Below are 15,114 nucleotides of genomic sequence, written 5' to 3'. Positions count from 1 at the left end.
AGAAGTAAAAGGCCTTGCTCTATAGCAGATGAGACTGTGGCACTTTTAAGAGGCTAACGACAAGAAGATACAGGACTTTCATGTCCAGTGACAGATTAGGTTCTAGGAGAAACCGTTACATTTGCAAAGAAATGCACTTCTTATACCAGTTAGCTTTGTAATGTAATAGAACAGCACACAATGTAATGACTCAAAACAATGATTTATTATTTCTTATGATTCTTGGGGTTTCTGGAGTCAGCTGCATGGGTTTTCAGCTGGTGTTATCTGGAGTCACCCAATTAGCCGTAGTCACCTGGCAGCTCACTGGGCCTGGAGGGTTAAAGATGACATCACTCCCATGTCTGGAGACCAACACTACTTATAATCTGGCCTTACTCTACATGGTTTTCATCATTCAGTATACTCTCTTGGGCTTCCTTAGGTAGAGATGGGGATTCTAAGAAGGTAAAAGCAGAAACCACAAGAACTCATAAATCCTACCCTCGAATGTCACACGGGATCATTTCTTCAGCATTCTATCTGTAAAAACAAGTCACAAGGTCTATCCACATTTGAAGTAAAGAAACCAACTCCATCTCCTGATGGGAGAAGCAACAAATCTTAATTCAAAGAGATTTGGACTTGAGGGGACATGCTTTATTGGGGGTCATTATTAATATACTCTACACATTCTGATCCCAGTGTGTAGAGTTAGGGGGAAATTGTATATGCATTACAGCACTCGCCCACTAGGGAATGTCCACCAAATGTCCCTCGCCAAGGTTAGACTTGGCTTGGGCAGTAACTGACTTTTTAAAGTGTAGTATCTCATTCCTTTTGCCAAACCCCAGAGTGATCAGCTTTTCTGTATGATACAGTTCTTTCAGACTTATCCCTAGTCCCACCCATGGTTCTCTGGAGTAGACAAACTTAATAAGCATTTTTGGCAGGAAAGTATACAACACTAGAGTGCAGAAAGGTGTGCCTTTTTGACTTCCCAGTGACATTGCTTTAACTTTTTTTATTACATATGCTCTTCTGAATTATAACTTCATTTTCCTGACTCATTGTCCTGAAGGATACAGTTTAAAGTAAAGATCAATTAGCTTCATTGATTGGCATCCAGGCTGGATGGAACAGGCTTCACCAATACAAAAACCTGCACAGCAAAGACATATGAATGGAGATACTGAGAACTCACTCCCCTCCCAAAGGGAAAATACTACTCTTCCCAAAAGGAAAATGAGAGGAGATGAGCTATGCATGGCCAGTGTATACTTTTATTGATTTTTAAAATTTCTTTATTATTATTTGAGAGGAAGGGGTGAAGTGTATGTATGGGGGGGGGGGAAGAAAGAGAGGGAGAGAGATCTTATCTATGGTTGATTCCAAAAATGCCTTCAAAATCCTGGGAGCCAGAAATTCAGTCTGGGTGTGGGATATGGATGGCAAGGACTCAGTTCCTGAGCCATCACTTGCTTCCTCCCAGGGCCTGTATTATCAGTAAGCTGGATTTCAGAGTGGAACTAGGACTTGAATCCAAGCACTCATATACAGGTTGTGTACATTCCAAGCAGCAGCTTAACCATTGCACCAAATGACTACTCCAAGCCAATGTAGTCTTTGCAAATTTAAGTATCAGATAATTTTGTCCTCCCTTCACTAATGAACAATAAATAAAATTGACAGATATCAGAAGTTTCACATAAATGGAGCTCTCTCCACCTGAAATATTAAAATGGTATGTGTTTCTAAACTTTGGCCCATTTAAGCTACCTTGGAATGTTATTGAATTATGTCACTTATTATAACAGGGTTACTTGAAGAAGATGTTCATGTCTTGGTTGAACAGTAAAGAGGACTCAGATCATTTAATGATGTCCACCTTGACCACATTAATGGGAATGATGTCAGTTTCCATATTTGACAGTCCTGTTACATATTATAGTATCTATATTGGCCTGATACACTTTATAACAACTTTTTATGTTAGCTTAACAGTTCACTCATCTCCCTAACTTTACTGACTGTCATTTACAACTTTCTTTGTTAAGATTCATAACTCAATATCTATTATACCAATTTATATTATGTCATTATTTATATTCTTACTCAGTGTTGTATCTCCAGTGGCTAACACTATGCTAGCACAATTGCATTTTGTGAACTAAACTGGGCTTAGCTTCCACCACAAGCTTTGAATAATTCCATTTGCCCGGGTGAATTTTGGAGACAATTTTGGCAGGCTCATGGACATTAGCTCCAATTCTCCCTATAACAAAGTAGGTTCTATAAGGGAGATTCTCGAGCAAACTAGGGTTAAAGTGGATTCTATCCATTGAGTTTCAAGAGATTCACACAATACTGTGAGCCTCACTTGCAAAACTAAAAACGACGAAAGGACAGCTAACTCCTCCTCAAAAGAATGGAGGCAGTCATAGCTTAAATATGAAGCGAGATCTTGGGTCTTTTACTTTTTGGGAGGGTAGTGGCTAACTTACCACTACCTGGAAATTGCTGCTTGTCTGTAATTTACTAAAGGTAATCTAATCAACAGTGAAAAGACACCCGTGGAGTGGGAAAAAATTTGAAAACCATATACCTAACAGGGGGTAATCTACAAAATGTATAAGTAACTCATAATTCAATTAGAAAAAACCCTAATAGCTCAATCAAAAATGGGGGGTGGGGGCTGGCATGGTAGTGTAGTGGGTTAAGCTGCTACCTATGATGTTGTTATACCATATGGGTGCTGGTCCCGGACACTCCACTTTTGATCCAGCTCCCTGTTAATGTGTTAATGGCAAAGCAGTGGAACATGGTCCAAGTCCATGGGCCTCTGCACCCTTGTGGGAGACCTGGATGAAGCTCCTGGCTTTGGCTTGGCCCAGCCATGGATGTTATGGTCATTTGGGGAGAAAACCAGTGGATGGAAAATCTCTCTCTCTCTTACTATATAACTCTGCCTTTCAAATAAAATAAATAAATCTTTGTAAAAAATGGGGATGGACTTGGTGCATTGTTTACATTCCTACTTGGGATACCCGCATCTATATAGAAGTGCCTGGTTCCAGTCTTGTCTACTCCTCTTTTCATCTAGCTTCTGGCTAACACACACTCTAGGAGGCAGTAGATGATGTCTCAAGTACCTGGGTCCCTCCCATTCATGAGGGAAACCAGATTGAATTCCAGGCTCCTTTGGCCTGGTTCAGCTCTGGCTGCCATATGCATTTGGTAAGTAGACCAGAGATGAAAGATATCTCTTTCTCTTGCTCTGTCTGTTTCAAATATGAAATGAAACACAAAAATTAAAAAGTCTGCAAAATTCAATAAATATTTCTTCAAAGAAGACATAGACATATCAACAGGTATGTGAAAAAATGCTTAATGTCATTAACCATCAAGGAAATGTAAACCAAACCTCATAACTGTTAGGATGTCTACTATTTAAAAAAAATACACTGTTGGTAAAGATGTAGAGGAATTAGAACCCTTGTATGCTGTTGGTGGAAATAGAATAATGTTGTAGTCACCATGAAAAACAGTATGGAGGCTCTTTAAAAAATTAAAGATAGGGGCTGGCATTGTGACACAGCAGGTTAAACTGCTGTCTATGATGCTGATATCCCATATGTGTGCCAGTCTGAGTCCTGCCTACTCCAGTTTCAATCCAGCCAGTGTGCCTGGGGAAGCAGTAGAAGATACCCCACATGCTTGGGCCCCTGCCACCTACGTGGGAGACCTGGATGTTGTTCCAGGCTCTTAGCTTTGGCCTGGCCCAGCTCCAGCTGTTGCATCCATTGGGGGGAGTGAACCAGCAGATGGAAGATCTCTGTCTCTCTCTCTTCTGTCCCTCCCTCTCTCTCTGTAACTCCATCTTTCAAATAAATAAATAAATCTTTAAAAAATTAAAAATAGGGCATGTGTTTGACATAGCAGTTAAGACATCACTTGGGACACCTACATCCCATGTCAGAGTGCCTGGTTTGAGTCCCAACTCTGCTTCTGGTTCCAGTTTCCTGCTAATGACCCCTGGAAGGCAGCCCATGATGACTCAATGACTCAAGTATGAGTTCTTTCCACCTACTTGGGAGACCCAGATTGAGTTCCCAGTTCCTGGTTGTGGTCTGGACCACTCCTGCCTGTTACAGGCACTTGGGAAGTGAAGCACCAGATGGAAGATTTCTTCTTTCCTTCTTTCAAATAATGTGAAAATAAATAAATCTTATGAAAAATGTAGATTTCACACTGTGTTCTTAGCTTGCCTCACGGGATCTCTCCTTCTAAAGGACAAGGAAAAAATGGAAGACACTTCTGAGAGTGACTGCGGGGCATATTTACTGTAGTTTCTGGTTTGCTTTTAAATATTAGTACATGGAAGAGTTACTAGTCTCATGGTTATCTGGCATAAACCTCAACACTCTTACAGTATGGATTTTTCAATAACAAATCAGTGTGTAGAGTGGACAAAAACACTGGTTGGGCTCACAGAGCCTGGATGTACTTACAATTCTGCCACGGATGTCATGATGGGAGCCTTACGTTAGAGGCTCAGAGCTTCTTTTCTTATGTGAGACAGAAGAGGGTGATGCTACCCCGTGTACCCACACAGGCACCAGGCCTGGAGGTATTTATGGAATATTGTATAAAACAGTGACAGCCTCCAGGCCTACTAAGAATTATTTGACATCTGTGTTATTGTTTTCTTGTGAGCAAGTAATTATGATGGTTTTTCAAATATTTGAGTGTTATATTTATGAGAGTTTGCTATTTTCAGATGTGAGCATATAACTCTGGAAGTGATTCAGTTCCAAATGGAGCTTTTCAATTTTGGAGCAGCAGTGTGATAGTTTTCTCCATTTCAGGATCAAAGCAATGGCCCTTGTGCATGCATTTGTCAATTGTTGTCCTGTTCATAGATTATTCAAAGGAAAGAGAGAAAGTTGAATAAGCCCAGGAAAGCTGACAGGGTTAACCCTGTCTACACTGGGCCATCTTTTCCACACTTCAGCTTGTGCTTAGCCTTGTATCTTTCCATCCAGCTAGGATTAGTTCATTTGAATGATTTTATTTAATAATCTCTGAAATGAGCCTTTAGCTGAACCCAGCTGGTCTGAACGGCCTGTGCAGACAGCTGAAGTTCCTGCCACACATGAAGCTAGGTTACAAGGAGGTGAACACTGGACATCCAGGCCATTTCTCTTTTTCTGCAGTCAAAACCTAGGTTGAGATCCCCAGCATAACTCTTCTTGTTTATCCAGAATGGCAGTATCTTTGGTTTGAGTTCTACAGGGAAGTAGAAATCATCTGGGGATCTTCTTGAAAGCCCTCTGTTCTGATTCAGTAGATGCACATTACTAAAAATCTCCATGCCCTAGTTCATGGACAACACTTGGAAGAGCAGGACTACACCAATAACAAAAATAACAGTTTTTTCAAAGAACCTCTCCCATTGACAAAATTCCCTATAACTACACAGTTCCAGACACTGTAGCTGTTTTTTCAGCTGGTACATATGAAGTAAGGTTGTAACTTGGAAGTAGAAAATCTGTCCAAAGCAATGCATTGCCTGAAATGTGTTTTTTTGTGTTTGAATAAAGAAACAAATAGTACAGATAGAAGAACTGTCACTCAGTGCTGAAATACAAGGTTCTATAGATAGCTCAAGAGGGAGTAGATGCCTCATCTCCATCAAGAGGTAAATTATTGGTGTTGTGGTGTAGTGGGTTAAGCTGCCACCTGCAGCGCTAGAAACCATGTGGGTGCTGGTTCAAGTCCCAGCTGATCCACTCTGATCCAGCTCCCTGCTAATGTGCCTTGGAAAGTAGCAGAGGATAGCTCAAGGGCTTGGGCCCCTGCACCCATGTGAGAGAACTGAAAGAAGCTCCTGGATCCTGGTTTTGGCCTGGCCCAACTCTGGCTGTTGTGGCCATTTGGGGAATGAACCAGCTGATAGAAGATTTCTTTCTCTGTCTCCCTCCACCTCTACCCATAACTCTGCCTTTCAAATACATAAAAGAAATCTTTAAAAAAGAGATAAATGCTTGAATGCAACAAAAATACCAGCCAGATTCCTTACCTTTCCTTATTTATTAATTAATCTATTATACCAGTGACTTATTAAGAATGTACAACGTTTATTTGTACAACTCTTTATCAATGAAATATGAAAACAGTTTGTTTTATAAGTGTAAATGTCTTTGGCTCTGCCAAAAAAGCTTTTAACTTTTTTGGTGGGAGCTGTGTTGTATTTGTGTGATGCTAAAATAACCAGTTGGAAAATGAAAAAACAAAATTACATAAAGAAGTTGATTATTTGCCTCTGTGCCAAATAACCTAGTTTAACTGATTTTTATGTGTTTCCTTTGGCAAGAATTCACTGTCGGTTTTGGTCTACTAATACTAAACTTAAATCTCGCTCTCATGCCCAACATATCCAATAAAAATGGGAAAATATTTGCCTCTTCTTTTCTTCCAGGAGTTATTATAAAATTTGGCAAAATCATGAAAGTAATTTCAAAGAAATCACTGTATCATCCTAGCATTCACTTCAATCTTTTCTATTTTCATCATCAGCTATGTTAGAAGATTAGCCTTTACTGGTGCAATCTGTGTCTCCCACAGGGGTGGCAGGGACCCAACCACTTGAGCTATCACCTGCTGCCTCCCAGCGTGCCCCTCAGTAGGAAACTGGTATTGAGAGCAGAGCCAGGATTCAAACCTAGGCTCTTGATATAGCGTAATGCATATCCCAAGCAGGGTCTTAACTGCTGTGCCAAATGCTCCCCCTCACATCTTTGTTTTGACTTACGTTTAACCTTCAACATCCCTACATTTTCACCACACAGGAAATCTAAGGCCCATTCCTTGTGTACTCCTGGTATGTTCCTGGGCATTTCTATGAATTAAGTCATTCCCTCAGTGAGTTTGCAAAATCATTACAGATATATCTGTAATCACTTCTACTTTCTAACACTTAGAGATCCTCTGATTCCAATCTCATTGTCAAGTAATTAATGATCATTAAACTGATACTTGTGTGTGATGTGTCATTTGAGTTGTTTCCCTTGCGGTAATTTGTTTTGAAGTTTCCATACCTACACTCTGAGCTATCGTGAAGATGGCTTTTTGATATACCTTCCTAAAACGTGTGGAGCGTCATTCCCCTCTGTTAGCTTGATCTCAGCTTTAGGGACTCTCTCTGATGAGTAGTATGTGTTAGAAGTGATGGTGCGGGATTTATGGGACTAGGTCATCAAAGGCATCCTTCTTGTTCTCTCTGCCTCTTGGATCACTCACTCTAGGAGATATGGGCTGCCATGTTGTGAGGATACTCAAGCAGCCCTATTCAGAGTTTTACATGGTGAGGTCCTAAGCCCTCCTATCAATTGCAGTCTGAAATGCAGGCCTCTTGCCAACAACTGTGAATGAGCCACCTTAGCTGAAGATCTTCCCACCCCAGACAAACCTTCAGATGATTGTAGCCCTGACCAATATCTTGACAGTAACCTCACTGAGAGAGCTCAAGCCCAAATCACTAAGTTCCCAAATTCCTGAGCCACAGAAACTGTGTGATATAATATAAACCTATTGTTTAAGCTACTAAGTTTGTGGTATGACTTATTATGCAACAACAGAAAATCAATATAGGAGCCGGCGCCGCGGCTCACTAATGCTAATCCTCCGCCTGCGGCGCAGGCACCCCAGGTTCTAGTCCTGGAAGGGGTACCAGATTCTGTCCCGGTTGCTCCTCTTCCAGGTCAGCTCTATGCTGTGGTCCGGGAGTGCAGTGGAGGATGGCCCAAATCCTTGGGCCCTGCATCCTCATGGGAGACCAGGAGAAGCACCTGGCTCCTGGCTTCAGATCGGCGTGGTGCACCCGCCACAGCGGCCACTGGGGGGTGAACCAACGGAAAAGGAAGACCTTTCTCTCTGTCTCTCTCTCTCACTGTCCACTCTGCCTGTCAAGAAACAAAATCCATACAGGAATTATACTTGCTAATATGAAAGAGGCAGTCACTGAGGTATTCCAGAATATTTAAGGAAACTGGATATGTTAGGTATTCCTATAGAAACAGCCATATGTCACGTCCACATAAGCAATGGAACATGAGTGAAGATAAGGCTTAACGAGGAAGTCCCTCACCCCTTAATGATCATAAGCCAAGCTTAGTAAGTTACCACTTTGCATTGAGGTCTGTGGTGCTCGCTGCTGTCAGTATTGTACAGTCTCCTGATCTCTGAGAACTGCCTGTGGGATGAGACGGAAAGGAGATCTGGGGGCCTTGTTTGGAAGGGGAGATCTGAGGAGTGGTTGCGGCCACTCTTGCCCAGTGAATAATGTGCTCTCAGATCTGTGGCTGCAGAGTCCACATCCGGACCCCTTTTATTCTGTCGGGTCCAGTGAGGTTTGAGTGCATTGCTCTGTTCAGTTTACACTCGTCCACAAAGCACAACCAGGAGGAGCCTGTTAGGAGGACAAATGGCTCCTGCTGAGCACATTTTCTCCCCTGTAGCAGACGTGTGTGATGGTGCAAATTGATCCTGCAGGGTTCAAGGGGAAGAGCATTTCTTTTGGGAAGTCTGCCTGGGGACTCCATCTCTTTCAACTAAAAGGGACTCTGTTTCTCACCTGAACTTCTTCAGAGGGGAGGCTGAAACTCTGGAAAAGATCCCAAACACCACCCACCTCCTTTTGCTATTTTCTTTCTCTTCACCTTCTTTTAATGGCACAACTACGACCAATTTCCACATTTCTGAACCTCAAGGAATATTCTATCCATGGAGACACAGGGCTACGGCTTTGGGTGGTTGTTTTTAACACACTGCATTTTGAATCATTGAATGTTGGAGCTGGAGAATGTCTAAGGGACCATTTAGTCCACTGGCTTGCAAACCAAGTCCCATAGAGCCCTGGGGTTTTTCCGCAAGTGCTTTGTGCCACTGCAGTTTTATCTTTCTTCCTATGCTTGTGTTCTAGCCATATTTATTTAAACAAATGGTTCTGAGGCATTTTTTTTCTATAAGATTATCATTTAAGATGCTTATGCTGAGGTACAAAAAAATCAAATGGACTTGTGCAAAGCCATGTAGTTTGTAATGGTTGCTTTGAGCAGAGCTTCCAATGCGAAGTTTCAGACAGCCTGGGATGGTCTTCAGACACACAGCACCATCTTCCAAGTATCTGGGTAAATGTTCCATACAAGTGTCTGATAGGTAGAATTGACTCTGAGTATGAAAAATAAGGATGTGACTGGCTTTGTATTGCTTTCTTCTCTTCCTTCCCTCCCAGTCTGTTGATTGTACCATAATTGGAAAGGTACTTTTCCTTTATCTTGGTTAGATTTTTAATTACTAGTGCCTTCTGGCAATTTTTGCATGTAGCCAAATGCTTTTCTTTGAGAATTGTTGGCACAATAAAATAATTTTTTAAAAGGCCATTAAAATAAGTTTGAATGGTTAAAAATATAACTACCACCACCCACCAAAAGATGTTTTTCCCTAGGTTGATATGAACAATGTAAAAGTGACTCAGTAGGTGGCTCCCTTGAGCAGAAGTGAAACGATCTTCATTCATTGCTTTTGCAGTTCTGAGATAACACCTGTGGCTTCAGGAATGGGGACGACTCAGGCTGTCTCCAGGGGCTGCTTCATCAAAGGGCTAAAAGGCATCACATCCTCTTCAGTGCAGTCCAGCTGCCATTCAGTACTCAGTGGCTATAGGAAACCTTTCTATGGAGATTTTCAATATAAACACTGCCATGATGTTTTAAAGGAATCAGTTTAATTATAAAGCAGGTAGTCATGAAAGTTATTCCTGATTTTTCCATGTGAAGAACCACCTCCAAACTTTGGTCACATTTATGTTATGTATTGGACAGATAAAAGGAAGTGGTGCTGTGAGTTTTGTCTTAGCCCCAGGTTTCTGGTTCTCTTTTCCTTTCTGCAGATGACAAGCCATTTTGGTATCTGCAACTAAGTGAAGCAGTCTTTCTGTGAAGCTAAGGTGGTGAAAAATGTCAACAGTGAAGGCATTTCTATGTGTTAAAAATGAGACCAGTTCTGGATCACATTTTAATCTTAGTCTGAAAACATTTTATCAGGAAACTCGAGCTATTTACTATCAGTATGTAAAACTGGGTCAAAAATTGCATTCTGACTGAATAAATTCTCCAGTACCTGAAATGGTTCAGTGTTCCTGTTAACTTGATCAGATTGATCTGTGGACTGTAGCCATGCATTTTTATGTGACTATAACTGATTAAACTGCCTTTAAAATGTGGCATGGTATTCATTTAGGGATTTACTAGGCACTCCAAGGAAACTAGCAAAGATATTTAGATTAAAAGGAAAAATAAGTGCAAAAGAACAGATTTTATAAAATATTACCCAACAAGTGAAATATTTATAATTGTTATTGTTTAGTGAACATTTATCATGTGTTAGTTTCTATTAACAGTATCCAACAAACTTTGATGATATGGTGTTTATAATATGTAGTATATCATTTAATTTCTCCCAAAGTTCTGTGTGGTAGACATTGTTAGTATCATATTGCAAATGAGGAAATTGAAACTAACAGATGTCGCTATCATGACATCACTTATTTGATATGGGACTAATCAAGGAGCTAGAATTAGGCTCATGAGCTAGAGGCTACAGCTCTTGCCACCATGTGACCTCACCTGTATCTACCCAGCTGTCACTTAGACCATATAACTGGCCCCCTGTTTTGCTGCTGCCTGCTGCTGTCCCTCCTGTGTGTTCTCCCTCACTTGCAGTTCCTGGCCTGCTCCCTAGAAAGGCTGGTATGGAACTCCCCAAATGGCTGCAATGCCTGGAGCTGAGCTGATCTGAAGCCAGGAGCCCATGAGAGTACAGGGGCCCAAGTGTTCCTGGGCCATCCTCCACTGCTCTCCCAGGCCACAACAGAGAACTGGATCAGAAGAGGATCAGCCTCAGGGCCGGCGCTGTAGTGCAGTGGGTTAAAGCCCTGGCCTGAAGTGCTGGCATCCCATATGGGCACTGGTTCTAATCCCTGCTTCTCATTTTCTGTTCCAGCTCTCTGCTATGGCCTGGGAAAGCAGTAGAAGATGGCCCAAGTCCTTGGACCCCTGCACTCATGTGGAAGACCTGGAAGAAGCTCCTGGCTCCTGGCTTTGGATCAGTGCAGCTCTGGCTGTTGCAGCCATCTGGGGATTGAACCAGTGGATGGAAGACCGCTCTCTCTGTTTCTACCTCTCTCTGTAACTGTCTTTCGGATGAATAAAATAAATCTTAAAAAAAAAAAAAAAAGGAGAGGAGCAGCCTGGACTAGAACCCAAGCCCATATAGGATACCAGCGCTACAAGCGAAGGATTAACCCACTATGCCACAACGCTGGCCCCAGATTTATTTCTTTTCAATGAAAAATCCAGAGGTAGATAGATGTATTTTGGTGTTTTTTCAATAAGTAAATAACTTTGGTGATATATCTACAAGTCTTGGCCATTCTCTCATGTTTACAAAATGACTGCGCTGGCTCCAACCAGCTGATTGTGAGCAGAAGAAAGGAGAAGATAGAGAAGTGGTTATTTTATTTTATTTTTTATTATTTAGAAAATTTTCATTTAATAAATATAAATTTCGAAAGTACAACTTTTGGATTATAGAGGTTTTTCCCCCGGTAACCTCCCTCCCACCCGCAAACCAACCCATCTCCTACTCCCTCTCCCATCCCATTCTTCATTAAGATACATTTTTAATTATCTTTATATACAGAAGATCAACTTAGTATACACTAAGTAAAGATTTCAACAAATGGCACCCACACAGAAACACAAGTGTAAAGCACTGTTTGAGTACCAGTTTTACCGTTAATTCACATAGTATAACACATTAAGGACAGAGATCCTACATGAGGAGTAAGTGCACAGTGACTCCTGTTGTTGATTTAACAATTGACACTCTTGTTTATGGCATCAGTAATCACCCAAGGCTCTTGACATGAGCTGCCAATGCCATGGAAGCCTCTTGAGTTCGCCAACTTCAACCTTATTTAGACAAGGCCATATTCAAAGTGGAAGTTCTCTCCTCCCTTCAGAGAAAGGTACCTCCTTCTTTGATGGCCCATTCTTTCAGAAGTGGTTATTTTAGCAAACTTCTGCTTACAACTTACTGGTTAGAACTTTGTCACATGGCTGTGCCGCTTGTTACTGATAGAGAGTAATGTCAGTTTGGGCACAGTGTTAAATAAATATTTGCTAAATGACTACATAAATAAAACAAACTAGCTAAAGTGAGGTCAAGGATGTTTAATAAGTTAAATCTTCTAAAACTGGGTAGAAAAACAACAGATACACAAAATGAAAGGACACAAAGGGGACTCAGAAATTGACAGACAAAATTTTCATAGGATGTCTATCATGCCCCTCTCACACTTTGAAAAATTAGGTAGTCAAAAATCAAGAACAAAGATAGATGGGCAGTTTAACTTAACAGTTAGATTAATGGATAGTATTGAGTAAGAATGGCTTTATACATATATTAACAAATAGGATATATATTTAAAATATTGATATAACATACAAATCAAATATATGAAAATTTCAGGAAATTTCAAGATAAATGTAGCATAATGTGGCATTAATTCATTTTCTGACAACTGGATTTTCATCAGATATGAATTATTAAAATTTAAACAATTTAAACATTGATAATTTCTTTAAAATTTCTTAAATAACTATTAAACATCCTTGACCTTACTTGAGATATAGAACATAAAATTATCATTAAAGATCCTAAACTAGTATTGAGAAAATTATTTAGAAAATTACATGAGGTAGGATTATATTTATATTAAAACAACACTTTTTTAATGTTTTATGGTAAATAGAAGCGGTAAAAAATAATTGTTTCAAGTTGCAAACCAAAAAACAAATTTAAATAAAACAGAAAAAAGAGAAATAATTAGATAAGAAGACATATTCAAGAATTAGAGAACAAAAATAATAACAAGTATTAAAAAGTTCATGCTCAGCTTCTTTAAAAATGCAGATAGATTAAGGATAATCAAAGAAAAATGAAGGAGTGCTCATAAGTTGAAAAATAAGGAGTATAAAGCAAATCATGGAGAAGAAGCTTATTATAGAGTTATCTGTGTAACTATGGGAATATGGTTGAACATATAATTGTTCATTTAGGTCAGCTGGTTGAACATATAGGACATGTGGGAACATATAGGTCATGTGGTTGAACATATAATTGACTCAATGTGATTAAAAAAAAAGTAAAGACTAAAGAAAGTAAAAAATAAAGGACTAAAAGTTACCTGTTGAAGAAAATCAAAAATGTATAAAATAATTATTTCCACAGACTCTTCCCTTATTGGTGACTTTTTTTTCCATATTATCAAGACATTGAGATTTCTGATGTTAAGTAACTTTTCTAGATTATATAAAATCATGGACAGCTATGAAAAGCACTTATAATGCTAGCTTAACCTTGGTGTCAAGACTTGAATGGGGGGCCTGGCACTGTAGTATAATGGGTAAAGCTGCCGACTGCAGTGCTGGCATCCCGTGTGGGTGCCGGTTCTAGTCCCAGCTGCTCCTCTTCCGATCTAACTCTCTGCTATGTCCTGGGAAGGCAGTAGAAGATGGCCCAAGTCCCTGGGCCCCTGCACCCACATGGGAGACTTGGAAGAAGCTCCTGGCTCCCGGCTTCGGATTGGTGCAGCTCCGGCCGTTGTGGCCAATTGAGGGAGTGAACCAGCGAATGGAAGACCTCTCTCTCTTTCTGCTTCTCTTCTCTCTGTGTAACTCTGACTTTCAAATAAATAATAAAACAAATCTTTAAAAAATACTTGAATGGAATGAAACAAAATCACATAGCTACAGAATCAAGATTTTCATTGTGTTTCTTAGTAACCCACATCAAATTTTCTGGGGATATTTGTAAAAGTTTCAGATTTCAGGATCTACATCTCACCTTTTGAATCAAAATCATTGGGGATATGACACAGAAATATGCTTTTAAGTTCTTATCAAGGTAATATTTACAAAGTATATAGAAGAAAATGAACTTTATTTTGTTTTGGTAAGATTTATTTATCTACTTAAATTCACAGCAGCACACAGAGAGAAGGAGAGACAGAAAGGCCCTACATCCGCCGGCTCACTCCCAACCGGCCTCAATGGCTAGAGCTGCACTGATCTGAAGCCAGGAGCCAGTAGCTTCCTCTGGGTTTCCCACACGGGCTCAGGAGCCCAAGGACCTGGGCCATCCTCCACTGTTCTCCCAGGCCATAGCAGAGAGCAGAATTGGAAGTGGAGTAGCTGGGACCTGAACTGGTACCCACATGGGATGCCCGCACCACAGATGGCAGCCCCACCTGCTATGCCACCATGCCACCCCCAGAAAATGAACTTTAAAAATCTCAGAAAACCATTGCAGATTTTACTTCTTTATTTATATAAAGGGAACAAATTTCATTCATAGAGGTGTTTTTTTTTTTTTTTTTTTTTTTTGACAGGCAGAGTTAGACAGTGAGAGAGAGAGAGAGAGACAGAGAGAAAGGTCTTCCTTTTTCTGTTGATTCACCCCCTAAATGGCTGCCACGGCTGGTATGCTGCGCTTATCTGAAGCCAGGAGCCAGGTACTTCCTCCTGGTCTCCCATGCGGGTGCAGGGCCCAAGGACCTGGGCCATCCTCCACTGCACTCCTGGGCCACAGCAGAGAGCTGGACTGGAAGAGGAGCAACCAGGACAGAATCCGGTGCCCCTTCCGGGACTAGAACCTGTGGTGCCTGCGCCGTGGGTGGGTGGAGGATTAGTCTAGTGAGCCGCGGTGCCAGCCTTATCCATAGAGTTTTAAGAACATAAGATTTGGGGCTGGCATTGTAACATAGTGTGTAAAGTCACCACCAAGGACACTGGTATCCCTTATGGATGCTGGTTGGAGTCTTGGTTGTTCCACTTCTGATCCAGCTCCCTGCTAATGTGCCTGGGAAAAACAGCAGAAAATGGCCCATGTACTTGAGCCCTTGCACCCATATGAGAGACCTGGAGGAAGCTCTTGGCTTCTGGCCCCTGGCCCCTGGCCCCTGGCTCCTGGCTCCTGGCTTTGGCCTGATCCAGCTCTGGCTATTGTGGC

General features: G+C 41.0%; 1 long non-coding RNA gene across 1 annotated transcript in view; it reads left to right on the top strand.

Moving 5' to 3' along the window:
* Positions 1-11,291, top strand: part of LOC149122543 (uncharacterized) — a 47,383-nt gene extending 36,092 nt beyond the window's left edge. Inside the window, exon 2 of the long non-coding RNA XR_016219671.1 lies at positions 11,044-11,291. This is a non-coding gene — a long non-coding RNA (uncharacterized LOC149122543). The remainder of the gene's footprint in view (positions 1-11,043) is intronic.
* The last annotated feature ends 3,823 nt before the right edge of the window (positions 11,292-15,114 follow it).

The sequence above is a fragment of the Oryctolagus cuniculus genome, chromosome 13 (genome assembly GCF_051225735.1).
Source record: "Oryctolagus cuniculus isolate XC-2025 breed Fujian yellow rabbit chromosome 13, ASM5122573v1, whole genome shotgun sequence".
Taxonomy (NCBI): Eukaryota; Metazoa; Chordata; class Mammalia; order Lagomorpha; family Leporidae; genus Oryctolagus; species Oryctolagus cuniculus.
The sequence above is the reverse complement of the archived record's forward strand: the minus strand, read 5'-3'. Positions and strand labels throughout refer to the sequence as shown.